Source organism: Balaenoptera physalus, assembly GCF_965194825.1.
Source record: "Balaenoptera physalus genome assembly, chromosome: 5".
Taxonomy (NCBI): domain Eukaryota; kingdom Metazoa; phylum Chordata; class Mammalia; order Artiodactyla; family Balaenopteridae; genus Balaenoptera; species Balaenoptera physalus.
This window is the reverse complement of record NC_138884.1, coordinates 8,427,202-8,455,197: the sequence shown is the minus strand read 5'-3', so window position 1 is coordinate 8,455,197 and position 27,996 is coordinate 8,427,202. Positions and strand designations below refer to the sequence as shown.

At 44.4% G+C, this 27,996-nt stretch overlaps 1 protein-coding gene and 1 pseudogene across 2 annotated transcripts in view; both read left to right on the top strand.

Moving 5' to 3' along the window:
• The window catches only part of LOC309660803 (uncharacterized protein), a 576,745-nt gene that overhangs the window by 148,828 nt on the left and 399,921 nt on the right, over positions 1 to 27,996 (top strand). Inside the window, exon 2 of the mRNA XM_082461931.1 lies at positions 24,553 to 24,593. The gene's annotated coding sequence lies outside the window, so the exon portion shown is untranslated. The remainder of the gene's footprint in view (positions 1 to 24,552; positions 24,594 to 27,996) is intronic.
• The window catches only part of LOC309660755 (tripartite motif-containing protein 75 pseudogene), a 57,253-nt pseudogene that overhangs the window by 17,660 nt on the left and 11,597 nt on the right, over positions 1 to 27,996 (top strand). Inside the window, exon 3 of the transcript XR_014268374.1 lies at positions 41 to 9,519. The product of XR_014268374.1 is annotated as a tripartite motif-containing protein 75 pseudogene (transcript). The remainder of the gene's footprint in view (positions 1 to 40; positions 9,520 to 27,996) is intronic.

The window sequence follows — 27,996 nt, the reverse complement described above, 5'->3', positions numbered from 1 at the left end:
AGCTCATTTGTTTCTTTTTTTTTTTTCTTTATATTTTTAGTTCCAACACATAAGCGATATATGATGTTTGGAGTTCTCTGACATACTTCACTTAGTATGATAATCTCTGTGTCCATCATGCTGCTATAAATGCCATTATTTCATTCTTTTTTATGACTGGGTAATATTCCATTGTGTGGGTGTGTATATATATATATATATATATATGTATGTATACATACACACCACATCTTCTTTTTCCATTCATCTGTTGATGGATGGTCCCATCCAGTCTTAACCGGCTCAGATCAAACACTGCTGACTCCAAGTCCCTGGAAAATCACTGGGGCCAACATCTTAATTGTTTGTGGAGGACATGCAAGTCTTAAAACGACCTTGATCAGTGAAAGCAGGTGAAATGGATTAAAGCCACGGTTTCAGAAAGACACCTCTTCTTTCCTGGCAAGGACTTGATCAGTGAGAAACCCTGAACTCTTTGCTACAGCCCTCCCAATGTCCTTTCTGTCTATAAAAGAGCTCTCCTCTCCATCTGTGCTGGGGACTTGCACGTGGCTCGCCATGGTGGCAGATCCCAAATGGCAATTCTGTGAGAACCAACCCATCTTTTCTGGAGAAACATCTGGCCATCTATTTGTTTCAGGTTAGCAAGAGGGAGCTTTAAAATGGCACACTGAGACTTAAAAGCCAACACCAGGAGGGGACCCACATTTTCTCTTATTCTGTTCTCTGAAACAAATTGCAAAGCCCCACTCATCTCAAGGGGGCTGTAAAGGTATATGTAACAAGGGGTAAGAAAAAATAATGTTAACCACAATTCTTGAGTCCAATTAGACACTCATGAAATTTACATTAATACTGAGGGCTAGAAATAAAACTTTCCAAATACAACTTATAAATACATAAACATAGAAACTGTTAATAATTTTGGCTCAATTTGATAGCATTTGTTCAATAAGTTCATAGAAGATATTTCTTTTAAGTAAAATAAGCCTTAAAACAGTTTTCATTAGGAGAATTATAAAGCATTATTATTATGAAATTTTGGTGATTCGTCAGAAAAAAATCACGGAGTGTGATGTCTAAACACAATGGAATGAAAGAAGAAAAATCTCTTAACTGAGAAAGGCTTCTGTGGAGGAGGATCTAGGAGCTACGTAGATGACTGGAGTGACGTGCTGAAGACCAGAGGTGGGTGGAGGTACGTCCCAACCAGAAACACACAGTCACACACACACACACATGTTTTGTGCTTTGCGTGGTTCTGATACGCACAAAGTTCTGTCACTCTGGTTAGTTAAAGAACACATCCCGCAGTGGATCAAATGTCATCAATAGTTAACCAGGGTATATTAACCATATTTCCATAAAGTATAAACTATCTGGACCCAGAGGGTGGGGTCCCCAGCCAGAGAGGATTACTCCCAGACCTTGAAAGCTCATGAAATTGTTCTGCTGGATTTCAAATTTGCCCTAGCAACGTGGTGCCGCCACACCCTGGTCTTCTCTCCAGCACACGTTGTCTAACAGCGACTCTCCTAATGTTAGCTATTTTTGCAATCTGGGTAGGCTGAGGATCTCCAAAATCATCAAGCCCTGCTTTTATTTTATTTTATTTACTTATTTATTTTCTGACTGGTCCCCTTAATCGATGTCCCTCCTCTCACATTTTTCTGTAAGCAGCAAGAAGGAACCAGGACACACCCTCAACACATTGCTTGGAAATCTCAGCCAAATATCCATGTGATTCCCTCTCAAGTTCTGCTTTCCACACAGCCGTAGGACACAATTCAGCCATCTTTTTCCCCCACGATATACCAAGAGTCACCTTTCGTCCAGTTTCAAGTCACACGTTCCTCATTTCCATCTGCGTTCTCACCAAAGCACCTTTAAAATTCATGTTTCTGCCAACATTCTCCCTAGGACAGTATGTGTATTCTCAAAGGCTAAAATTATTCGTCATGAGCTCCCTGTTGGGCTGGTTAGTGACACTGTCATACCATATGGGTTAGAATACAGAGGACTAACAATACTAGTAGGGAAAACCAGAATCCTGATGAAATGCCTTAAAGGGACAATCGTTCCATACAGTTGAATCTCCTAGGATAGGTGATTTGAAGAGTCGATGTCTGTCTCCTCTTCACACTTGGACTCAGAGCAATCGGACATCAGACCTGATCACTCAGTTGACACTGTTTTCAGAAATTTCATAAGTGATCTGGAAGTCAAGTCACTTGACTTTAGCTCTTTTTTACTTTTCTTTGCTTATTGACTCTGTTCTTGGCCGCGAGATTGACAAGAATCAACTGTGATTTTATACCAGTTCTCTGCTTGCCAGGAGTCACATGAACAAGAACTTTTCCCATTAGAATTCTGTGGCCTTAAAGTGGGGGGTTATGGAGGAGGGGCCAGAGCAGGGGCCCTAGGACAGCAGTGTGGGGTGCAGTGACATAGTTTCAATCTAATGCCCACAGGACTTGCAGTTGGACTGATTAGTTGGGATTAAGGAATGAGAATTCGAAGATTCTTCCAAGGATTTCTGCATTTGCACTTGGGCAAATGATAGTTCCATTACTGAGATGTGGAGAGTAGGAAATGAGTAGTTTTCTGAATTGCAGAGAAGGTTGGTGGAAAATAAGAGATACATTTTACCTATTAGAGGGAAAAATCATTTCAAAGATGCTGAGACAAGACAGTGTGGGGAATTGCTGTTGTTCGTTACTGTATTCCCATCTCCTATAATGGTGCCTAGTTACTAATTAATAAGCACTCAATAAATATCTGTGGTATTCATTAACTAGCTAATTAATTCTAGAATATGCAAATCTTATACGTCAAAACCATGGTCCAGTGCACACCTTGTTAATTGATTTTGTCTGCTTGGTGCACTTGTAAGGCCAACACTCTCTCTCCTTTTCTGTAAGGTGTGACTAAGCCCTTAGCTCTCATCACAACAAATAAAAAGTAAAATCATCATTTCGCTTCCAATCACTGCCACTTCCACTCTCCAGTGCAGACTTTATTTATGCAAAGGAGAATATTACTGATGTGAGAAAAAACATGCCGGTAACTGGGTCTTGGGCAGGGCTGTGACCTGCCTAAAGATGGGGTAGCGCTGAGGACGGGAAAGGGCGAGGTCGTTCTAATCTCTGCTGCACTGAAGCCATGGGGCACAAGCAGGAAGCAGAGTCAGCAGACGCTCAGAGGACACTTTACTGCATGCACTGCTGCCCCCCCCCGCCGGCCCTGGGGTTCCTGCTTCATTCTGCACCATCCTGGACGCTCTTTTCTTCCCAAGGGGTCCTTCCCAGCAGCGCCTTCATTTCTTGGAGAAAATCAGGCTGGAAACGTGAACCATCATCAGCACCCCTGTCTCCTGGGCTGGGACTTTGCACAGTTTTTCTTCTGCGTGTCAGGCAGGTCCAGAGCTGGTCCGTGTACACTGCCCCCTCTGGGATGGGGGGCCCTCCAACCCTGGACTAGGGACCCACTTGATCTGTGGGCGCGGGGAACATAGGATGGACTCAACCAGACCCCTGAACCTGAGGGGTGCAGGCCCCTCCACATGCCCGGGGTGCCAGAGACTGTGCCCGGGAAGAGCAGGGGAGCCTGAGGGTCTGGCATCACACCTCCCCAGGGAAGAAGCGGACAGCCTCACAGAGCCTTTCAGATTTCAGTTCCTGATCAGTAAAGATGGGGTTAAGTGGCCTTGAGAGGATCATGAGAAGATCACAGAGGTGCAAGAGACCTTGTTATCACCAGGGCCAACTGTGCCTGACCTCATTAGAGTAGACCCTCCCCTCCTTCCCCCTCCCCTCCCCTCTGCTCCCTTCTGGGCAGCAGGTCTGAACACCCTCTTCCCTCACAGGACCCCATTTCCCCAGGGGGAGGAGCCACAGTCTTTAGGGTGGGACCCCAATAGCTCCATCCTCCTCCTGGGGGTGTATATAAGCCCGGGTCACATCCTGGACCACACCGTCTGGTGAGAGAGCAGCCTGAGGACCCGGCTCTGTGAACCAGGAAAGAACCGCAGCCCCAGATAAGTGGGGATCCAGGAGGGGGCACAACTGGGGGCTTCCTGATCCCCTGCACTGGGCCCAGCCTAGGGATCCACCTCCAAGGGAATCCAGACTTGGGTTTGGCTTATGTAAGAACACGTCCTCTATTAGGTTTCCCAGTCCCTCAGCGGGCCTTGTCCTAGGTCACCTAAGTGCTTGCTGAGAGGGCAAATGCCCAGTTCCCACACTGTCCAGGGCCCAAGGATGGAGAGACTGGTATCTTTTGTGACAAAAGAAGCTGGTCTGAAGCCCCTGTGGGATCCCCCTCCGGGATGTCTCTGTCAGAGGCAGTTTGTGGTGTCAAACAAAATTTCAGAAACCCAGACCTGATTGAATTAGAGATGTTTATTTGGGGGTTGTTAGAACTGCAGCCCTGGAGACCCAGATCGAAGACGCACTTGAATTGTCATCGCCAGGCTACAAAACGGGGAAGGCTTATAATGGCAGAAAACTTGCAAGATTACATAAATCGGTTATTAAGAATTAGGATTGGAGCTGGCAAGAAGTAAAGGTGCTTGTTAAGCAAGGAAGGGTTGGCTGGGGTCGAGACGATTACGTAGTTGGGGGTGGCTGTGATAGTGAAACCGCAAGGTTGCCACTAGAGCTGTTAGCAGACGCTCTTCTGAAAACGGCTGCTGGTGTCCTTGAGTTTGAACCATTTCAGAAAATTCAAGTCCTCAGTGATGAGGGGAGGCATTTGAAACCACAACGACAATGGCCACCTGGGTCCACTTTGATTTTTAAATGACTTTAAATCCATCATCAGTGTGTAGGTGGGGAGTAGAGGGATTAGAGCTATGGGGCCCGGTATGAACTTGATCTTCCTCAACTTCACCACTGCCTGCTTGCACACACAGAGAGTATAAGTAAGTTGCCCAAAGTCACTCAGTTCCTAAGGGAGACCAGAAACCTGGCCAGGGTTTTAGTCATTCAACAGCTTAGCCGGGGACTGAGGTGACATTTGGAGATGCCATCATGGCGGGTTCACACGGAGTTGACAGTCACGTGTGGGAGGCAGATTTCCAAAACCTGTGTAAATTTACAACAGCCAGAGTGGAAAGAGTTCCTGATCCTGTCCTTACAGCTCTGGCACATTTTGTTGGGGGAGGTGACTCCTCATGGAGTCGGGAAGCTGGGGTCAGGAAGAAGGGACAAGTGAGCTCTGAGCTGGGCAGCACAGGAGACAAGGGAGCGCTCTGCTTGTACAAAGGCACTGGGGCCAGAGGGGGCTGAACCTGCAGGAAGAGGGCAGGAGGTTGAGCGCTGCAGAGGGCTTGGTGCCGGGAGAAGCTGGAGCTGAGGGAAGGACGCAGTTCCTGTGCGGGGAACGGCAGTCCCGCAGGAGAGGGTGTGATTAGATCCTGGTGTAGGTGGGAGGAGACTGGAGGGGCCCAGCGGGTGGTGGTGGGCTGGGTGGTCAGAGGCTGGTGCAGGCACCCAGGGGAACTTGTAGGGGCTTGGGCCAGGTTGTCAGTGGGGACAACAGAAGGTGTGTTCTTTGACCACAGCATCCTGAGCATGGCAAGTCTGGGGTTTTGTTAGCTGAGTACCATGAGCACCGCCGTGTGCCAGGCCTGCTGCTAGGCACATTTCCCCCTCCTCTGTAAACCCTTTCTGACCTGTCAGAGGTCACAGGGCCACAGATGGAAGAGCCAGGATCGCAGCCCAGGCAGCCCGGCTCAGAGTCTCTGCTCGCTCCACCCCACCAGGCTTCCTCTCCTTCTGGCTCCACTGCCCTGTCTGTGGTCTTTTACAAATCTTGGCCAATCAGACAAGGCACAAAGAACAATCTCTCTTGTTTTTCACACTGATGTCTCTGAATTATTAAAAATGATCTGCTTTGACTTCATAATTGGCCATCTGTTACTCTTCTTTACCCATTTTTGTATCCTGATTGTTCATTATGTTTGCTTGAATTGCTTGATATAAGCTAATTAAATGCCTGAAGCAATCATGTAGTTTTCTGAGTTTCAAAAATTTGCCTCCTCGGCCAAACAGACTGAACATATTTCACTATAATTTATTTCTATAGTCTGTGGTTTTATGGTCACTTTTGCTTTTATTAGACATGCACATAGAAAACTGCATAAGCCTGTAACCCTACACCACCACCCAGATGAAGAAATAGATTGTTACCAGCACCCCTAGAGCCCTTCTCACCTTCCTCCCAATCACTAGCCCATCCCTCCTCCCCCAACATGAGCACTAATGCTGAGGTCTAGCACCATGAAGTCATTTTTCCCGCACACACGGTGTGTATTCTTTTGTGCCTGGCTTTTTGTCACACCATGTTACATCTTTGAGATTCATTTCAGGTTTGGGGTGAAGAGTACTTAGTGCCCACCCAATGCTGATTAATGTCCCACTGTATGAATAGATGGTAATTCATTTACGCATTCTAATGTTGTGGAACTTTGGGGTTATTTCCAGTTTGGACTTGTGGAAAGCATTGTATTGATCCTTAGTAAATGTAGTTTTGTGCACAGAGTTTGTAGCCCTTCTAGTTTATACTCTGGATGGTTACACAGCCTGAGTGACATAACTGAGTGTATGTTCTAAGATAGTTAATAATGCAGAATAGTTTTCAAAAGTGGTTATGCCCACTTACCTCTCACCAGCTGTGTATGAATGATCCAGTGACACCACATATCTCCAAGATGCTGTATCTTAACACTTGGAAATTCATTCTGGGGTCTCTGGACTCAGAGATTGTCTTAAACCTATCAGGGCTGGAGACGATCAAATCAATAGACACCCCTCCCCCCTCCGCCCATGAATGCTCACTTCCAGCTTTGGGATCACTTTGCTGATCCCAGTGGAAAGTCTGGAGTGTCTACCAGGACACGTCCTCTGCGGGTGCCCTGAACTCCAAGTTCTCATCCCTGAGAGTCGGCCTCTCAGCCTCCTTGAGAATCAGCAGCTGCTCCTAAGGGGAAGCACCACACCTTCTTCTCAGGATCTTGACCTCACAAATCCTCACTAGTTGGTAGCTCACCACTGTGGTCAGGGAGTACATTTTTATGTGTGTGTGTTTCTCAGCTTCAACTCAAATTGAAATACTGATCTCAATCTCATTCTGCGCTTGATGTGAAAAGTCAGTTTTGGGAGGGGGCCCAGAGCAAATTTCATCTAGCCCAAATCCCATCCACTTACACACACAATTTGATACATCCTGTAGTTGAAAAGCTTAAGCGAAAAGTAAATTTTGATGTATTATGAGTTCAGTGCTGTCAGAAATATCTGTGGTTTAAGCCAGGAAATACCATTCTTTTATGAGATTTTTGAGAAGATTGAAGTGACTGAAGCCGAAATTTTTATCCTTTAACCAGATTCTCTTAGAATTGGGATGTTATGCAACTCTCCCCGGGTCCCCAGATAGCAGGTGACTGAGTGGGGACTCTCACCCAGGGCCTGGCTCTTGTCCCCAAGCGCACACACTTTCCACAGTCCCAGGACCTGGTCCCATCAACCTGTGGTCCGTGTGGGTGTAGGTGGGTCGTGGTGGAGGGGAGGACCAGAGGATGCCTCACGGTGGCAGTGAGAGTCCCTCAAGACACAGGGCACTTCCTTTTCACAGGAAGGATTATTTTCTTAACCCCAGGAAGGAAAAGGAACTTTGGAGTTGTGTCTGCTTTCTGACCCCGAGAGTTGCTGAGCTTGGCTTCACAGCCTCCAGCTGCGGAGGGCAGCAAGTCGCCCAGAGGCTCTGTGATCGGCTGCAGGAGTGAAGGAAGCCCCTCTGGGCGCCTGGCTGCACACCAAGCCCTGCAGGGCCTGTAAGACGTCAGCGTCAAGGACGGCGAGTAGGGAAACCCGAGCGTGCGCCTGCCGTTCAGCGCAGAGACCCTGCAGCCCGGCCTCCCGAGAAACCCACCCCAGTGCCGCCCCGATGGCTGTGGCCGCGGCCCTGGATGGAGTCCAGGCGGAAGCCAGATGCCCGGTCTGTCTGGAGGGCCTGAGAGACGCCGTCACCGCTGAGTGTGGGCGCAACTCCTGCCGCTCCTGCATCCAGCGGTCCCGGGCTCACCTGGAGGACAGGCTCCCCTGCCCCGTGCGCCGCCACCCGTGCCAGGAGCGGCAGGCGAGGAGCAACGCCCAGCTGGGCAGGATGATCCAGGCGGCCAGGCTGCTGCAGAGCAGCCAGAGCACCCGGAGGAGGAGCGAGGAGCCGCGCCCGTGCGAGCTGCACCGCCAGCTCCTGAGCCTCTGCGGCGAGGAACACGCGGAGGTGCTGCGTCTGTGCCCTGTGCGCGCGGACCCCTGAGCACCAGGGCCGCTTGGTGAGGCCGGTGGGCGAGGCCGCGGCTGGCCACCGGCAGAGGCTCGGCGCTCACGTGGAGCCTTTGGAGAGGCGGGTGGCAGGTGTCCACAGCCTGGTGGCCGCGCAGGACAGAAAGCTGCTGCAGCTGGTGCAGCGCCAGCGGCTGGAGCTGGCCTCGGAGTTCCGGCAGCTGAGCCGCGCTGTGGACGGCGAGCAGGAGGCCGTCCTGGCGAGGCTGCTCCAGGAGGAGCAGGACATCCAGGAGCAGCTGGGCGCCAACGTCACCGCCTTCTCAGACCACATCTGCGAGCTGCGGGGCCTCCCGCATGAGGTGACGGAGAGAAGCGTGCTGCCTGGAGCCAGGCTGCTGAGCGGCATCGGGGGCGTCCTGGGCAGGGGCGAGCGTCTGAGGCGCCCCGACGTCTGCTCCTTGCAGATGAGGCGGGAAGGCTGCAGCCTCGCCTCGCCGCACTCGGCTCTGCAGAAAATCATTCAGACGTTCCGGGAGGACGTGACACCCTGGACCCCGAGACGGCGCATCCCAACCTGCTCGTGTCCGAGGACAGAAAGTCGGTGACATTTGCAAGGAGCAGGCAGCTCTTTCCCCCAAGCGCGCAGAGATTCTGCCCGGAGCTCGCTGCTCTGGGCTGGTGGGGCTTCGCCAGCTGCAAGCAGTACTGGGAGGGGCGGGTGGGCTGGGCCGCGTGGGCCGTGGGCGTCCGCGCAGACTCCGCTCCCAGGAGCGTGGGCCGTGGGCGTCCGCGCAGACTCCGCCCCCAGGAGCGTGGGCCGTGGGCGTCTGCGCAGACTCCGCCCCCCAGGAGCGTGGGCCGTGGGCGTCCGCGCAGACTCCGCCTCCAGGAGCGTGGGCCGTGGGCGTCCGCGCAGACTCCGACCCCAGGAGCGTGGGCCGTGGGCGTCTGCGCAGACTCCGCCCCCCAGGAGCGTGGGCCGTGGGCGTCGGCGCAGACTCCGCCTCCAGGAGCGTGGGCCGTGGGCGTCTGCGCAGACTCCGCTCCCAGGGGCGTGGGTCGTGGGCGCCTGCGCAAACTCCGACCCCAGGACCGGCGCGGGGTCCCCGGAGAGACAGCCGCCTCCAGACTGCGGGGCTGCGCTGAGGGGAATGTGAGGCCCGCGGGCTGGGGAGCGCCGTTCCGCTGGAGCTGAAGGAGGAGGCTGCTGGGAGCGGTGTGTATCTGGACTGTGAGTTGGGCGTGGTTTCCTTCTGCAGTTGGAAGGACGGGTCCCGCACATCCACTCTTTAACCGATAAATTTTCTGAGGTCCTAAAGCCCTCTTTCTGTATCGGATGCGAAGGATAATCAGTGGTTTTGCTTCCTTTTCTTCCTGAAATTTATGGACAGTACGTAAAATATTTACACCTGTCCGTACATCTAGCACCGAGACATTATTTTTTAATGCTTATTTTACTTAAAGCCGTGAAGAAACTTTCTCATTTTGTTTTTCCGTTTTGGTGGTGGTGGTGTCGTTTCCATAGCAGTAGAGATGTTGCCGGAACTAACAGGGACGCGGAGATTAACTGTAAAGTGTTTCTGGAATTCTAACGTTGGAGCCTGTAAAACTATAATTTCACAGCTTCAATAAATGTGTGAACATTTGCATATTTCCTATAACCACACATTTACCTGTTCATAAACACATTACAAGTTCCAGGTTGGGAGAGAAGACACAGCTGTGCGGAGACAATTCTGAGAGGGCCTCTTGCTTGGGGTCGAAAAACTGCCTGATCCAGACTGTTTCCCAGGATGTTTTCATTATGGGAAACAGCCTTGAAAAGATAGAGGTGGTGTCTCCATCCAGGCTTTAGGACTCGCCTTTCTCTCTTCCTTTTCCGCACACCTGGGAAAGATGATGGGAGAGCCTGAGAGCGCCTCCTTTGGTGCAGGGGGCAATGTCAAAACAAGCGAGACCCCAGTAGTGCCAGAAACCTGACACCAGCCCCACACAGTAACCACCAAAACAAACAAACCAACAAAAAAAAACCCCAAGCTAGTCTCCTTTCTCTCTCAAGTTATCTGGGGTCTACTCGGGTAACCACCGTTCTCTCCCCATAAACCTTATTGTATGAGTAGTAAACATTTTCATATTCCTCTGCTATGTGTGGCATCGTTGGATGCCTGACACTGAACCAGATTCTGAGCGGGGATCCACCGTGGCAGTGCAACCTGGTCCTAACATTTGGCATTCCGAGCAGGCTTTTGGTGATGGTCACCACCGTGCATTTTCAGGGCGCTTGTCCTCTGTTTTTTGTTTGTTTGTTTTTGGCTTCTGACTGGCTCTGATGCCCCAAACAAGCGTGCGCTTTGAGCGTGTATACTTTTACTTGCGAATCAGCTCACCCTTAAGGAGGTCCTTAAAAAAAAAAAAAAAAAAAAAAAAAAGGGAGACAGAAAGAAAAGAAAGAAACCTGGGGAGGATACAAAACTAGAACAGAGATCCACAATTTGACCTAATTGGAAATCCACAATTTACTAAAAGAATCGATAGAACAAAAAAGTTAAAAGGGGGAGATTCTCTTTTGTGCCTCCCTAAGCTAGATGCTAATTTGGTAGGATCCCACTAAATGTAAACATGGTGCCTCCGGTAATGTTAGTCTGTTACTGAAGATAAAATGGACATCAAAGAGGTATGTCTCATCTTAACCACTGGAACTGTGGTTTTGCCTAAATTCCCCATGGTCATAGCACATGTTGTCATAAATGTCCAAGAGAAGGCATGGATAATCTGACCCACTGAGAAATAAATTGAAATCAAATCAAGCCATTGGCACTTACACATTGGGTTCATGAAATAGGATGTTATAGGTGTCTCCACCTCCAGTTACAATAGATAATAAGACTAAATGTTAATTAAAACAAGGCATTCAAGATTTGAAATCCATTATGCATGGTCTATTTAGTGGAAAGATTAATTATTCCCTCTGCTTTTCTGTTTTACTTAAATTTCACCTCTTCTTTAATTGAAAAGAATGGATTGCATCTCACAGTGAGTTACTACAACCCAAATGCTGTGTTCCCATCCAGTGTTGTCTAATTACTGATCTATCCAAGCAGCGACTGGTAAATATCTGGCCATTACAGATTTGGCCAGTATGTTCTGTTCAGGGCTTATTTCAACAGCTTCCCAGCTATAATTTTCCTTCACCTCCAGAGGGAAACCAGGCAATCCCAAGTACATCAACAGCCTTGCCCTGGCAGGCAGTGTGTGAGGGAAAGATTTTTACTTCATCCAACTTACTCTAGGAGAACTATTATGATTTACATTGATGACATCCTTCTTCAGAGATTCATTTGAACACTCAACCTTGGTTGATTTCCTGATAGTTACTTGGCGTACTGAGAGCACCTCTATCCCTAACACTGTCAAGAAATAGCTATTGATCCTCTCAAAACCCACAACATGAAAACAAACCCAACATCTTCTAGGCCTTTTGGGATTCTGGAAGCAACATATTCCTTCAATTTCACTTAAGGCCATTTTTTCCTGTTACTTGCAAATCAGCCCACCTTTAATGATGCCCCTTCCAACGAAGCTGTCTAGAAACTAAGTTGGAATTCTTTGGGTACTCCTATTAGCGCCCCCAGAAATATCTTCTCTGTAGGGGCTTTAGCAATTTCCTCCTGCTTCCGGGAGACTCTGGACCACCATGACCACCATAGGTTTCCCCTGGGCTCCTGTGCTGACCTGCTTAGATTTGTGTCATTGCCATTGCCAGTCACATGCTGGAATTTATTGGACATAGACGCTCTCACAGTGGCAGAGACTGTAACCCTCCCTACCCAGCTCCCCACAATGCCTTGAATTATGGGCCGAGAACCCCACCAGGTCACCACAGCTACCTAGACCTCCTTACTACCAGATGGAGCCACACTCGAGCCCTCTGGCATATTGCCCCTGGGGGAGGGGTGGTCTTCACTGTTCTCAGTCTCTTGCCAGATGCCATGGTGCCAAGGAGGTACATATAAGTGCATCATGTATTTGTTTATGTTTTTCAACTATCACAAGATAGTTTTTCTCTCTCTTTTTATATAATCACCTATGTATTAGTCTGCTTGGTCTGCCATAACAGAATATCATAAACTGGGGGGCTGAAACAATAAAGCTTTAGTTTATCATAGTTCTGGAAGCTCAAAGATCCCAGATCGAGGTCCAACAGTGCCAGTTTTTGGAGATAGCTCTCTTCCTGGCTTGTAGGCGGCTGCCTGTCTTCTCACTGTGTCCTCACATGCTAGAGAGGAAGAGAGAGCTACCTGGTGTCTCTTCTAAGGACACTAATCCTATCAGTTTAGGGCACATTTTTAATATTACCTTTAACCTTAGTTACCTCCTGAAGGCTCTATCTCCAAATACAATAATACTGAGGTTTAGGGCCTCAGTATATGAACTTGGGGTGGAGTGACATAATTCTGTCCCTAGCAACCTATGACATTTTCTCATTCCCCATTTCTCGTGGGAAAGATGTGGGTATTTATTAGAAATCTTGTGCAATTTTAGATAAAACCCTTTGTAAGAAATAAAAGAATACATTACTGGTTCTTCAAAATATGCCACAAATGTAATCTGTCACATTTGGCTTTATGTTGAAGAAGCAGTTAATACTTAAAAAATATAGATAATGTGATCTATGTAGGTGAATATGAAAAAGAATCTGTAGATATATTTAAGTATAAAAAGCCATGTACAGAACACTACACATAGCACGCTCATACTATAAAAATAAAGAAAAAAATTTCTATTCGTGCATATGTGTACATGAATAGGATGTTTCTGAAAAAAAACAGAAGAAACTTAATAATGGTAATGCTGGGAAGGTGCTAGGAGGCCTGGGCGTCTGAGGTGAGAGAACAGTTTGCTTTTTGGTGTATCCTACTTCCACGTGAATTTTTGCTACATTTATCTATATTTTTCCCTTCTGAAATTCACAACAAATAAATCTGATGTTCACTGGAAAATTGCTAGAATCCAGGTTTTAGTTTTGCTTGCTTAAAGAAAGACCTTTATCTTATTCCTTGAATGGACGGCCATCCCCACGGAGGAAGTCCTCAAACCGTATAGTGTCTCTGTTCTGTGGACTGTCAGTCTGCTGGCCGAGACTCTACGTGGGATCTGAGCATCCAGGCTTCTAGCTCAGTGCCTCACATCACAGTGAGATTTTATGTAAGGGCTGCTGGATGAATAATTAAATGAGATGTCTTGCTGGGATTGGTGAGTCATCAGCCTCAGTGTGAATGAAGTTACCAGGAGCCATGGTAGAACATCTCAGAGTTCTCAGTCTATCTCAACTGAGAGGTTCTGCTGTTGAGCACGCAGGGAAACCTGGATCTGCTCCCAGCCCCATGCTGCCCCCTTGAATGGCATGCAGTGTGATGGAGGATGTAACTGTCTGGTGGGCCCTCTTCATCCTGGGAAACGTGGGGTGAAGATCCAAAGATGTCAACTGAGAAGAGAGCCAGGAAAGAAACCTGGGAATCACACACATCTGAGAGGGCTGAGAGGGAAAGGTAACCTGTTAAACAGACTGAGAAAGTGCAGTCTGAGCCCAAGGTGCAGGATACAACACATATACTCAAAAATCAGTTGTATTTCTATATTCTGGCAATCAACAACCCTAAAAAGTAATTACGATAATTCCAGTTATAGTAGCCTTAAAAAGAAAAAAGTACTTAGGAATAGATTTAGCCATGGTGGTTTTAAGATTTATACATTGAAAACTATAAACCATTGCTGAATGAAATTATAGAAGACCTGAATTAATGGAAAGATATCTCATGTTCATGGATTGGAAGCCTTCATATGAAGGTAGTAATGCTACCCAAAGCAATATACAGATTCAATGCAATCCTTATCAAAACCCCAGTGGTCTTTTTTTTTTTTCCAGAAGTGGAAAAGCTGATCTTAGAATTTATAAGCTATTACAAGAGATGCCTAATAGCCAAAACAGTGTTGAAAAAGAAGAACAAAATAGGAAGCAAGCACAGAGTAAAGATGTTATTGGTTAAATTTGACTAGACTCTGATGCTGTAACAAGTGAACACTGACATCTCAATGGCTTGGCCCACAAAATATATGTTTTGCTCTTTTGATATCCAGTACTGGAGCTGTGACTGCACTGAGTGAGTCTGAGATCCATATTCTCTGATCTTGTGACACCACCATCACAGAGCTGTTGCAGCAGAACTCAGGAGAGTAGCAGGTCTGGTTTCCAGAGCATACAGTGACTTGCTCCCAGTATTCCAGCATGGAAAGTAACTGCACAGTGGAGAAGCATGCAAATACTACCTTAGTCAGGAGACCATCAGGAATACATCATGTTGATAGCAGGTACCCTTGGTATGTGATAAAAACAGCACTTCATCTCTGTGGTCTTCTTCTCAAAATTCATAGCCCTAATCTTACCATAAGAACATAGAACAAACTGAAATTGAGGGACATTCTACAAAAACCTGGCCAGTATTCCTCTACACTGTCGGGGGACATCTGAGGACCTGTCACAGACCAGAGGAGCCCAAGGTTATATGACGCCCAAATGAAATGTGATATCATAGATGGGATCCTGGAACAACAAAAAAAGGACATTAAGGAAAAACAAATGAAATCTGAATGGAATACGGAGTTCATTTACTAATGTATCAATGGTTGTGAAAAATGTACTACAGTAATGTGGGGAAACTGGGTATGGAGGACTCAGCCCTTTGTATCTATGGGATTTGCATCCACAGATTCAACCAACTGTGGATCAAAAATATTTTTTAAAAATTCCAGATAGTTCCAAAAAGCAAAGCTTGAATTTGCCATACCCAGTAACGATTTATATAGCATTTACATTGTATGAAGTATTGTAAGTAATCTAGGGGTGATTTAAAGTATACAGGAGGATGTGCATAGGTTATTGTATGCCATTTTATATAAAGGACTTGAGATCTGTGGATTTTTGTATCCTCAAGGGTGTTGGAGCCAGTCTCCCTGCAGACACCAAGGAACGTCTGTATATATGAGAGCTCTGTCTACTATGCATGCGACTTTGCTGTAAATCTAAAACTATGGTAAAACAAAGTTATTTAAATACTCTATGAAAGAGCGACACCGTGATGGTCCACGGCTCTTAAGTGCCAGGCAGGAAACAACACACATCATGTCTACACTCATTTTATTGGCTAGTTCTAGTGACACGACACCACTTGTTTGCATTGTGGCTGGGATCATTGGGAGCCACCTTGCAGGCAGGCTACTATATCCTTGAAAGAAAAGGAGAAAGAAAGAAGAAAAGAAGGAAGAAGTCAGCCTGTGAGGGAGTCCCAGGCGTGGAGGACCTGAGGCCTCTTGGCCATAAGTGGCGTCAACTTGCCATGCATGTGAGTGAACCCCGCTGGAAGTGAATCCTTCAGTCCCAGGCAGCCTTCAGGGGACGGCAGCCCCAGCCAGCATCTGCACTGAAACCTCAGGAGAGACCCAGAGCCAGAAACAACTAGCCAAGCCACTCCCAACTTCCTGACTCCTAACATGGTGACTGGCTTCCCCCCAGAGAGACTAGTCAACAGAAAGCAAGAGGGAAGCTGAAGCCCTGTTCTGCCAGTTTTTCCCAGAGCACAGAGGGCTTTATTTTAGCTCTCCACCTGAACTCCTTTCAGGAGGTGTTGAAAGTCAGCAGCTGCAGCAGCACAGGATTTAATCCTTGTAGAAGGAGATGGCAAGTGCCCATGGAAAATGCCAACTTGTAGTTGACAGCTGGCCCCTGGGGGCAGCAGGGAGGGGCAGGAAGTAGACAAGGTGAGAAACGGCCTTCGTCAGGCTCAGGTGGTGGGCAAGAAACGCTGCTGTAATACCTTTCAGTCAAAAAATGAGGATCTGGGTCTTTATCAAGTACAAAGGAAATCTTGTGAAACATTATAACATGATATAATAATATTTGAACTTTGAAAGGCTGACAATTCAGGAAACAGGTCTTTTGAGGTCTTTAAGAGATCCAAGAAGTCGTGCGTGGTGAGCAGTTAAATACAGGGGCGGGTTAGAGAATCCTCAACAGATTTGGTTAAAGTTGTGGTTTCTAAACCTTTTTTTTTTGGTTTTTTAACATCTTTATTGTAGTATAAATGCTTTACAATGGTGTATTAGTTTCTGCTGTACAACAAAATGAATCAGCTATACATATACATATATCCCCATATCTCCTCCCTCTTGCATCTCCGTCCCACCCTCCCTATCCCACCCCTCTAGGTGGTCACAAAGCACCGAGCTGATCTCCCTGTGCTATGCGGCTGCTTCCCACTAGCTATCTTACATTTGATAGTGTATATATGTCAGTGCCACTCTCTCACTTCGTCCCAGCTTACCCTTCCCCCTCCCCATGTCCTCAAGTCCATTTTCTACATCTGCATCTTTATTCCTGTCCTGCCCCTAGGTTCTTCAGAACCAATTTCTTTTTTTTTACATTCCATATATATGCGTTAGCATACGGTATTTGTTTTTCTCTTTCTGACTTACTTCACTCTGTATGACAGACTCTAGGTCCATCCACCTCACTACAAATAACTCAATTTTGTTTCCTTTTATGGCTTAGTAATATTCCATTGTATATATGTGCCACATCTTCTTTTTCCATTCATCTGTCGATGGGCACTTAGGTTGCTTCCATGTCCTGCCTATTGTAAATAGAGCTGCAATGAATATTGTGGTACATGACTCATTCTGAATTATGGTTTTCTCAGGGTATATGCCCAGTAGTGGGATTGCTGTGTCATATGTTAGTTCTATTTTTAGTTTTTTAAGGAACCTCCATACTGTTCTGCATAGTGGCTGTATCAATGTACATTCCCACCAACAGTGCAAGAGGGTTCCCTTTTCTCTACACTCTCTCCAGCATTTATTGTTTGTAGATTTTTTGATGATGGCCATTCTGACTGGGGTGAGGTGATACCTCATTGTAGTTTTGATTTGCATTCCTCTAATGATTAGTGATGTTGAGCATCCTTTCATGTGTTTGTTGGCAATCTGTATATCTTCTTTGGAGAAATGTCTATTTAGGTCTTCTGCCCATGTTTGGATTGGGTTGTTTGTTTTTTTTGATATTGAGCTGCATTAGCTGCTTGTAAATTTTGGAGATTAATCCTTTGTCAGTTGCTTCATTTGCAAATATTTTGTCGTATTCTGAGGGTTGTCTTTTCATCTTGTTTATGTTTTCCTTTGCTGTGCAAAAGCTTTTAAGTTTCATTAGGTCCCATTTGTTTATTTTTGTTTTTATTTCCATTCCTCTTGGAGGTGGGTCACAGAGGATCTTGCTGTGATTTATGTCATAGAGTGTTCTGCCTATGTTTTCCTCTAAGAGCTTTATACTGTCTAGCCTTACATTTAGGTCTTTAATCCATTTTGAGTTTACTTTTGTGTATGGTGTTAGGGAGTGTTCTAATTTCATTCTTTTACATGTAGCTGTCCAGTTTTCCCAGCACCACTTATTGAAGAGGCTGTCTTTTCTCCACTGTATATTCTTGCCTCCTTTATCAAAAATGAGGTGACCATCTGTACCTGGGTTTATCTCTGGGCTTTCTATCCTGTTCCATTGATCTATATTTCTGTTTTTGTGCCAGTACCATACTGTCTTGATTACTGTAGCTTTGTAGTATAGTCTGAAGTCAGGGAGCCTGATTCCTCCAGCTCTGTTTTTCTTTCTCAAGATTGCTTTGACTATTCGAGGTCTTTTGTGTTTCCATACAAATTGTGGAATTTTTTGTTCTAGTTCTGTGAAAAATGCCATTGGTAGTTTGATAGGGATTGCATTGAATCTGTACATTGCTTTGGGTAGTAGAGTCATTTTCACAATGTTGATTCTTCCAGTCCAAGAACATGGTATATCTCTCCATCTGTCTGTACTATCTTTAATTTCTTTCATCAGTGTCTTATAGTTTTCTGCATAAAGGTCTTTTGTCTCCTTAGGTAGGTTTATTCCTAGATATTTGATTTTTTTTGTTGCAATGGTAAATGGGAGTGTTTCCTTAATTTCTCTTTCAGATTTTTCATCATTAGTATATAGGACTGCAAGAGATTTCTGCGCATCAATTTGGTATCCTGCTACTTTACCAAATTCATTGATTAGCTCTAGTAGTTTTCTGGTAGCATCTTTAGGACTCTCTATGTATAGTATCATGTAATCTGCAAACAGTGACAGCTTTATTTCTTCTTTTCTGATTTGGATTCCTTTTATTTCTGTTTCTTCTCTGCTGTGGCTAAAACTTCCAAAACTATGTTGAATAATAGTGGTGAGAGTGGGCAGCCTTGTCTTGTTGCTGATCTTAGTGGAAGTGGTTTCAGTTTTTCACCATAGAGAATGATATTGGCTGTGGGTTTGTCATATATGGGCTTTATTATGCTGAGGTAAGTTCCCTCTATGCCTACTTTCTGGAAGGTTTTTATCGTAAATGGGTGTTGAATTTTGTTGAAAGCTTTTTCTGCATCTATTGAGATGATCATATGGTTTTTCTCCTTCAATTTGTTAATATGGTGTATCACATTGATTGATTTGCGTATATTGAAGAATCCTTGCATTCCTGGGATAAACCCCACTTGATCGTGGTGTATGATCCTTTTAATGTGCTGTTGGATTCTGTTTGCTAGTATTTTGTTGAGGATTTTTGCATCTGTATTCATCAGTGATATTGGCCTGTAGTTTTCTTTCTTTGCGACATCTTTGGTTTTGGTGTCAGGGTGACGGTGGTTTTGTCGAATGAGTTTGGGAGTGTTCCTCCCTCTGCTATATTTTGGAGGAGTTTGAGAAGATAGGTGTTAGCTCTTCTCTAAATGTTTTATAGAAATCACCTGTGAAGCCATCTGGTCCTGGGCTTTTGTTTGTTGGAAGATTGTTAATCACAGTCTCAATTTCAGTGCCTGTGATTGGTCTGTTTATATTTTCTATTTCTTCCTGGTTCAGACTCGGAAAGTTGTGCTTTTCTAAGAATTTGTCCATTTCTTCCAGATTGTCAATTTTATTGTCATATAATGGCTTGTAGTAATCTCTCATGATCCTTTGTATTTCTACAGTGTCTGTTGCTACTTCTCCTTTTTCATTGCTAATTCTATTGATTTGAGTCTACGCCCTTTGTTTCTTAATGAGTCTGGCTAATGGTTTATCAATTTTGTTTATGCTCTCAAAGAACCAGCTTTTAGTTTTATTGATCTTTGCTACTGTTTTCTTCATTTCTTATTCATTTATTTCTGATCTGATCTTTATGGTTTCTTTCCTTCTGCTAACTTTCGGGTCTTTTTGTTCTTTTTTCTCTAATTGCTTTAGGTGTAAGGTTAGGTTGTTTATTTGAGATGTTTCTTGTTTCTTGAGGTAGGATTGTGTTGCTATAAACTTCCCTCTTAGAACTGCTTTTGCTCCATCCCATAGGTTTTAGGTAGTCGTGTTTTCATTGTCATTTGTTTCTAGGTATATTTGATTTCCTCTTTGATTTCTTCAGTGATCTCTTGGTTATTTATTAGTGTATATTTTAACCTCCATGTGTTTGTGTTTTTTACAGATTTTTTCCTGTAATTGATATCTAGTCTCATAGTGCTGTGGTCAGAAAAGATATTTGATATGATTTCAGTTTTCTTAAATTTACCAAGGCTTGATTTGTGACCCAAGATATTATCTATCCTGGAGAATGTTCCATGAGCACTTGAGAAGAAAGTGTATTCTGTTGTTTTTGGATGGAATGTGCTATAAGTATCAATTAAGTCCATCTTGTTTAACGTGTCATTTAAAGTTTGTGTTTCCTTATTTATTTTCATTTTGGATGATCAGTCCATTGGTGAAAGTGGGGTGTTAAAGTCCCCTACTATGATTGTGTTACTGTTGATTTCCCCTTTTATGGTTGTTAGCATTTACCTTATGTATTGAGGTGCTCCTGTGTTGGGTGCATAAATATTTACGATTGTTATATCTTCTTCTTGGTTTGATCCCTTGATCATTATGTAGTATCTTTCTTTGTCTCTTGTAGTAGTCTTTATTTTAAAGGCTATTTTGTCTGATATGAGAATTGCTACTCCAGCTTTCTTTTGATTTCCATTTGCATGGAATCTCTTTTTCCATCCCCTCACTTTCAGTCTGTATGTGTCCCTAGGTCTGAAGTGGGTCTCTTGTAGACAGCATGTATATGGGTCTTGTATTTGTATCCATTCAACAAATCTATGTCTTTTGGTTGGAGCATTTAATCCATTTACATTTAAGATAGATATTGATGTGTATGTTCCTATTACCATTTTCTTAATTGTTTTGGGTTTGTTATTGTAGGTCTTTTACTTCTCTGGTGTTTCCTGCCTAGAGAAGTTCCTTTAGCATTTGTTGTAGAGCTGATTTGGTGGTGCTGAATTGTCTTAGCTTTTGCTTGTCTGTAAAGGTTTTAATTTCTCCGTCGAACCTGAATGAGATCCTTGCTGGGTACAGTAATCTTGGTTGTAGGTTTTTCCCTTTCATCACTTTAAGTATGTCCAGCCACTCCCTTCTGGCTTGCAGAGTTTCTGCTGAAAGATCAGCTGTTAACCTTATGGGGATTCCCTTGTATGTTATTTGTTGTTTTTCTCTTGCTGCTTTTAATATTTTTTCTTTGTGTTTACTTTTTGATAGTTTGATTAATATGTGTCTTGGCATCTTTCTCCTTTGATTTATCCTGTATGGGACTTCCTGTGCTTCCTGGAGTTGATTGACTATTTCCTTTCCCATATTAGGGAAGTTTTCAACTATAATCTCTTCATATATTTTCTGAGTCCCTTTCTTTTTCTCTTCTTCTTCTGGGACCCCTATAATTCGAATGTTGGTGCGTTTAATGTTGTTCCGGAGGTCTCTGAGACAGTCCTCAATTCTTTTCATTCTTTTTTCTTTATTCTAGTCTGCGGTAGTTATTTCCACTATTTTATCTTCTAGGTCACTTATCCGTTCTTCTGCCTCAGTTATTCTCCTATTGATTCCTTCTAGAGAATTTTTAATTTCATTTATTGTGTTGTTCATCATTGTTTGTTTGCTCTTTAGTTCTTCTAGGTCCTTGTTAAACGTTTCTTGTATTTTCTCCATTCTAGTTCCATGATTTTGGATCATCTTTACTATGATTACTCTGAATTCTTTTTCAAGTAGACTGCCTATTTCCTCTTCATTTGTTTGGTCTGGTGGGTTTTTACCTTGCTTCTTCATCTGCTGTGTGTTTCTCTGTCTTCTCATCTTGCTTAACTTACTGTGTTTGGGGTCTCCTTTTCGCAGGCTGCAGGTTCTTGTTGTTTTTGATGCCTGCCCCCAGTGGCTAAGGTTGGTTCAGTGCGTTGTGTAGGCTTCCTGGTGGAGCGGACTGGTGCCTGTGTTCTGGTAGATGAGGCTGGATCTTGTCTTTCTGGTGGGCAGGACCACATCCGGTGGTGTGTTTTGGGGTGTCTGTGACCTTATTATGATTTTAGGCAGCCTCTCGGCTAATGGGTGGGGTTGTGTTCCTGTCTTGCTAGTTGTTTGGCACAGGGTGTCCAGCACTGTAGCTTGCTGGTTGTTGAGTCGAGCTGGGTCTTAGCGTTGAGATGGAGAACTCTGGGAGAGCCTTTGCCATTTGATATTACATGGAGCTGGGAGGTCTCTGGTGGACCAATTTCCTGAACTCAGCTCTCCCACCTCAGAGGCACAGGCCTAACACCCAGCCAGATCACCAAGACCCTGTCAGCCACACAGCTCAGAAGAAAAGGGAGAATAAAAGAAAGAAAGAAACAAAGAAAAAAAGAAAAATATAAAATAAAGTTATTAAAATAAAAAAATTATTAAAAATAAAAAAATTAAAAAGTAATTAAAAAAAGAAAAAAAAAGAAGAAAGAAAGAAGAGAGCAATCAAACCAAAATCAAATCCACCAATGATAACAAGCACTAAAAAGTATACGAAAAAAAAAATGGACAGGCAGAACCCTAGGACAAATGGTAAAAACAAAGTTATACAGACAAAATCACACAAAGAAGCCTACACATACACACCCCACAAAAAGAGAAAAAGGAAAAAAAAAATCTATATATTAAAAAAAAAAGGAACAGACCAACTAAATCATTAAACAAATATACCAATGATAATACACTCTAAATGCTAAACTAAGATAAACATAAAACCAGAAAAAAATTCGATGCAGAAAGCAAACCCCAAGTCTACAGTTATTCCCAAAGTCCACCGCCTCAATTTTGGGCTGATTCATTGTCTATTCTGGTATTCCACAGATGCAGGGTACATCAAGTTGATTGTGGAGATATAATCCTCTGCTCCTGAGGCTGCTGGGAGAGATTTCCCTTTCTCTTCTTTGTTCGCACAGCTCCCGGAGTTCAGCTTTGGATCTGGACCCGCCTCTGCGTGTAGGTCGCCTGAGGGCGTCTGTTCTTGGCTCACACAGGACGGGGTTAAAGGAGCAGCTGCTTTGGGGGCTTTGGCTCACTCAGGCCGAGGGGAGGGAGGGGCACGGAGTGAGGGGCGAGCCTGCGGTGGCAGAGGTGGCATGACGTTGCACCAGCCTGAGAACCAGTTCGTTCTCCCGGGGAAGTTGTCCCTGGATCACGGGACCCTGGCAGTGGCGGGCTGCACAGGCCCCCAGGAGGGGCGGTGTGGAGAGTGACCTGTGCTCGCACACAGGCTTCCTGGTGGCGGCAGCAGCAGCCTTAGCGTCTCATGCCCGTCTCTGGGGTCCGCGCTGATGGCCGCGGCTCGCGCCCGTCTCTGGAGCTCGTTTAGGCGGTGCTCTGAATCCCCTCTCCTTGTGCACCCTGAAACAATGGTCTCTTTCCTCTTTGGCAGGTCCAGACCTTTTCCCGGACTCCCTCCCTGCGACCTGTGGTGCACTAGCCCCTTCTGGCTGTGTTCACACAGCCAACCCCAGTCTTCTCCCTGGGATCTGACCTCCGAAGCCCGAGCCTCAGCTCCCAGCCCGCGCCCGCCCCGACAGGTGAGCAGACAAGCCTCTCAGGCTGGTGAGGTCTGGCCAGCACTGATCCTCCGTGCGGGAGTCTCTCCGCTTTGCCCTCCGCACCCCTGTGGCTGCGCTCTCCTCCGTGGCTCCGAAGCTCCCCCCTCCGCCACCCGCAGTCTCCGCCCGCAAAGGGGCTCCTAGTGTGTGGACGACTTTCCTCCTTCATAGCTCCCTCCCAGAGGTGCAGGTCCCATCCCTATTCTTTTGTCTCTGTTTTTTTTTTTTTCTTTTGCCCTACCCAGGAACGTGGGGGAGTTTCTTGCCTTTTGGGAGGTCTGAGGTCTTGTGCCAGCGTTCAGTGGGTGTTCTGTAGGGCTTGTTCCACATGTAGATGTATTTCTGATGTATGTGTGGGGAGGAAGGTGATCTCCATGTCTTACTCCTCCACCATCTTGAAGGCCTCCTCTAAACCTTTTGAATTGCTGGTGGCATCAGCTTCCCCTTTTTTGTTTGTTCTTTTACTATGGGATGAGTATTTCGTTTTAATTTAAATACTCTAAGATACAAAATATGACTCATTCTCTATCACAGTTCATGTCACACAAGATTCCTTAAGACAGGAACCCCGTCAGTATGATACTGAATCCTGAAAGGCTGGCCCTGCTTTGTAAGGTACAGTGTAATTCAACAGGATGGGGCCAGCCTATCTGCTAGATGCTAATTAACCTAAAGAGTTCATTGTTATGCATTGAATCTTCCTTTGGACCCATTGCTTTTAAGAATTATCATTGTCTTCCCTACAAGACTACTTCAGAAGTTATCTTGCTTTTACCCTTACACCTCTTGTGTAAAAACTGAAACTGTTCTAAATTTATCAGTGATCTAGTTTCTCAGCCAAGGAATATTTTTTATCTATGTTGCTCTCTGAGACACTTTACAGTCTTGAGCTCTGGTTGCTCCAACTTGTTTTAGCAAGTTGCTCTTCCTCTCCTTCCCCTTCCTGCATATGCCTGCAAAGGCACGCAACAAACTTTTAATATGTAGTGTGAAACATATATATGTATGTGTGTATGTATGGGCACACACAGGCATGTCTATGTGCATTTATATATATGTACACCTACATTATCTATAAATTCATCTAAAAATGCCTATATCTGTTTCCTGCAGAAGTGAGATTTAGAGGGAGCAGGGCTAAGTGTGCCATTTTGTTTTGTAAACCATTTTTTAAAAAAACAAAATGACACTAAAATGTGTTTACTTTCTTTGCTATTTGAAAACAACTTTTTAAAGAGAAAAAGCCAAGTTATTTTTGTTATTTTTGTTGCAGGAGAATGGCGTGAGAAAGGATGGTCATGTCCCAGGTCTCAGGTGAGTCCCTGGGATGGGCTGCCAAGTGAGGGTCCTTGGCTTCCTGCAGGAAATAATTCAAGAGCAAGCCATATTAAGTGAAAGCAGGTTTATTTAGAGAGATACACACTTCATAGGTAGAATGCAGTCCATCTCAGAAGGCAAGAACAGCCCTGGGAGATAAACATTTCAAAGACAGAATGCATTCTATCCCAGACGGTGTGAGCAACCCCTAAATAATATATGGTGGTTAGTTTTTATGGGCTGGATAATTTCATATCTAATGAGTAGGAGGATTATTCCAACTATTTTGGGGAAGCGGGCATTTCCAGGAATTGGGGCACCATCCACTTTTTGGCCTTTTATGGTTGGCCTCATTCTTTTCAAGGTTGTACCCTATCCCATTCCCTCCTGTTTCAATTTAGCATATGCTAATGTATCACAATGAGCATATAATGAGGCTCAAAGTCTACTGGAAGTCGAATCTTCAGCCATCTTGGGCCCAGTAGGTTCTAACCAGTTTTTGTTGTATGCTCAGTGGCTATGTCATTCTTGTAAAGGTTGTGCCCTGCCCCCTTCCCTCCTGTCTCATTTTGATACAATTATTTTTAGAATAGTTAAAATATTCTGCTTAAATATGACAATAAACAAAAGAAAGAGTTTTATTTTATGCAGATTCTTTTTTCTCTTTAAAAGATAAGTAAACTGAATAATTTTTAAAAGTCCTTGAAAGGAGAGGAAAGAAAATTGGGAGGGAATGAAGCCAAACTTTGTTGAATTAAGTATGAGTTGTACATACAGAGAAATACACAGGTCTCTGGTTAGTAAGCTGAAGTGGTGATCATTACACTGACCTGCCTCAGTGCAAAAAGTGAGGCCAAACAAACCAAAGTGGAGCTTGGAGCAGAGAAAGGTTTATTGCAGGGCTAAGCAAGGAGAGTGGGTGGCTTGTGCTCAAAAAACACAAACTCTCTGATGGTTTTCCAGGAGAAGTTTTTATAGGCAAAATTTGGGGTGAGGGCTGCAGGGTGTGTGACTTTCTTTACATTGGTTGGTGGTGAGGTAACAGAGCAGTGCTCCAGGAATCTAGTGCTCAGCCTGAAGTTACCATCCTCCCCTTGGGTTGAGGCCTTAATTCCTACAGAAGAACTGAAAGATATAGTTATGTATATTCCTTCAGGAGGAACCAGGACTGTGCACTCATGGCTGCACTTGTTTCTTTTTTTTTTTTTTAATAAATTTATTATTTATTTATTTATTTATTTATTTATTTATCTTCGGCTGTGTTGGGTCTTCATTGCTGCGTGTGGGCTTTCTCTAGTTGCGGTGAGCAGGGGCTACTTTTCATTGCTGTGCGTGGGCTTCTCGTTGCAGTGGCTTCTCTTGTTGTGGAGCATGGGCTCTAGGCATGTGGGCTTCAGTAGTTGTGGCTCGTGGGCTCAGTAGTTGTGGCTTACGGGCTCTAGAGCATGCAGGCTTCAGTAGTTGTGGCTCACGGGCTTAGTTGCTCCACGCTATGTGGGATCTTCCCAGACCGGGGCTCAAACCCATGTCCTCTGCATTGGCAGGCAGATTCTTAACCACTGCACCACCAGGGAAGTCCCTGCACTACTGTTTCTTGACTGCTCCTCCTTTGTTTTAGCATTCTCTCACTTCCCTGATTAGCAACTATTTGAATCTGCCCTTTGGTCAGGGAAGGTCTAGGATGCTGAAGCCTTTTTTCCTACAAACAAGAAACGGGGGACACAGAAAGGATTTGTACCCAGGGAGATCCCACAGGGTCCTGCTTGATTTTGAAGGCATAAACCCATGAACCAGAAATTTTTCTTCATTTTTCAGTTGCAGGTCAGGAAACTATTTTTAATTTCATGTTATATAATTTGTGGCTTTAATAAATAGTTTAAAACTTCTCTCATATCCTAGTGCTTAAGAGCACATTTTGGAAGGCGCTTGGTTTTGTATTCTAACTACTACGATTAATTTACTAGCTGTATGTAGCTAATGTTACTCTCATTTTCTTAGTTCCCGTTTCCTCATCTAAAAACGGGCAAAATGATACTTAATCCCATAAGGTTTTGGGGAAATCACTTTGCAGAGGCAGAACCCCTTCTTTTCTCCCTTCTTCTGTCCCGTCATTACTAACAAGTGCACTTTAAATTAAACCTAGATAATTAAAAAAAAAGAAAGAGGGCTCAAACACTCTAAAAACAGAACGCCAAAAATTACAATATGAATAACAGTCATCTAAAGTCATATCACAGGAAAGAGTGTTTAACAGAAAACACAATTTTTAAAAATCAGATTGCAAGTTTAGAACTTTTTTTCATTTTTCAAAGCTAATATTATTAAAAGATTTTTCCAAATGCTGAAAAATAGGAAATATTTTTGTTTTGGTTTACTTATAGTATTTGAACTTTTCATGACACTTGTGGCTCAGTTTATACAAGTCATATTTAGTTAAGCATAACTATTTCTGTTATGAAATACAAAAGCTTCCTTCCTTTGGAAGGAAGAAAATAGTGTGCAGACTGACCTACTAACACATCATCACAGGAAACATTACATTAAAAATAGAAAAACAGAAATGGTTATATATCAAAATATTCTTTGCTCTTAATACCAAGTTAAAGACTTTGAAGTATATTATATGGCCACTTCCATAGCAACTGCCACAAAACAGCTGATATAAGGTATTATGAGAACTTGCAAAAATAGAGTAATGTGATAATCCTGAAAGTGTACAGTCAGGAGATGGTGTAGGTAGTTCTTGTCGATTCTTAGTGTACAATCAGATGACAAATTTCCAGAGGAGGTTGATAGGACTTTTCTGCAGAGCAGCTGACAGGGGCCAGAGCCTCAAATTATCAACCACACTGTCTCTTACCAAGACTCATTGGAATCCAATTATATGATTTTATAGTAGGATGAGAGCTTAGATACAAAAAGAAGCTGGGGCTAGAATCCAGTGTTCTTTCCTTGATCACTCTGGCCAGGTGGAAGCCAAGAATGGAAGGTGAAATATAGATCAGGAGTGTAGGGAGTGAAGTCATTTGTTGAAGTGAGAACAAAGGGAAGAAACAGAGGGTTGGAATTCAGGCTCTAATGTGTTAAAACAAGGCTATAGTTACTGATAGGACTAGAATTACCAATTTTTATCTTTTTCCTTAGGCTCTGACATGGCTCAGCTCATCCTGTACTTATCTAAAAGCTTGATATTTTGTTCATTGTCCTTTTTTTTAAAAAAATGATGTTAAAAATGGTGTTACTTGTCTTGACTACTGAGGTTTTGGGCACACCCTTAAATTCTGTGCCCACTTATTCTAGTACTGGCGCTGGGAAGGAGAGTGAAAATGATGAAGGGACCAAAGCCCTCACTGATTTCACGGAGTTTGGAAGGGACTGAGCCAAGAAAGAAAGGATCAAC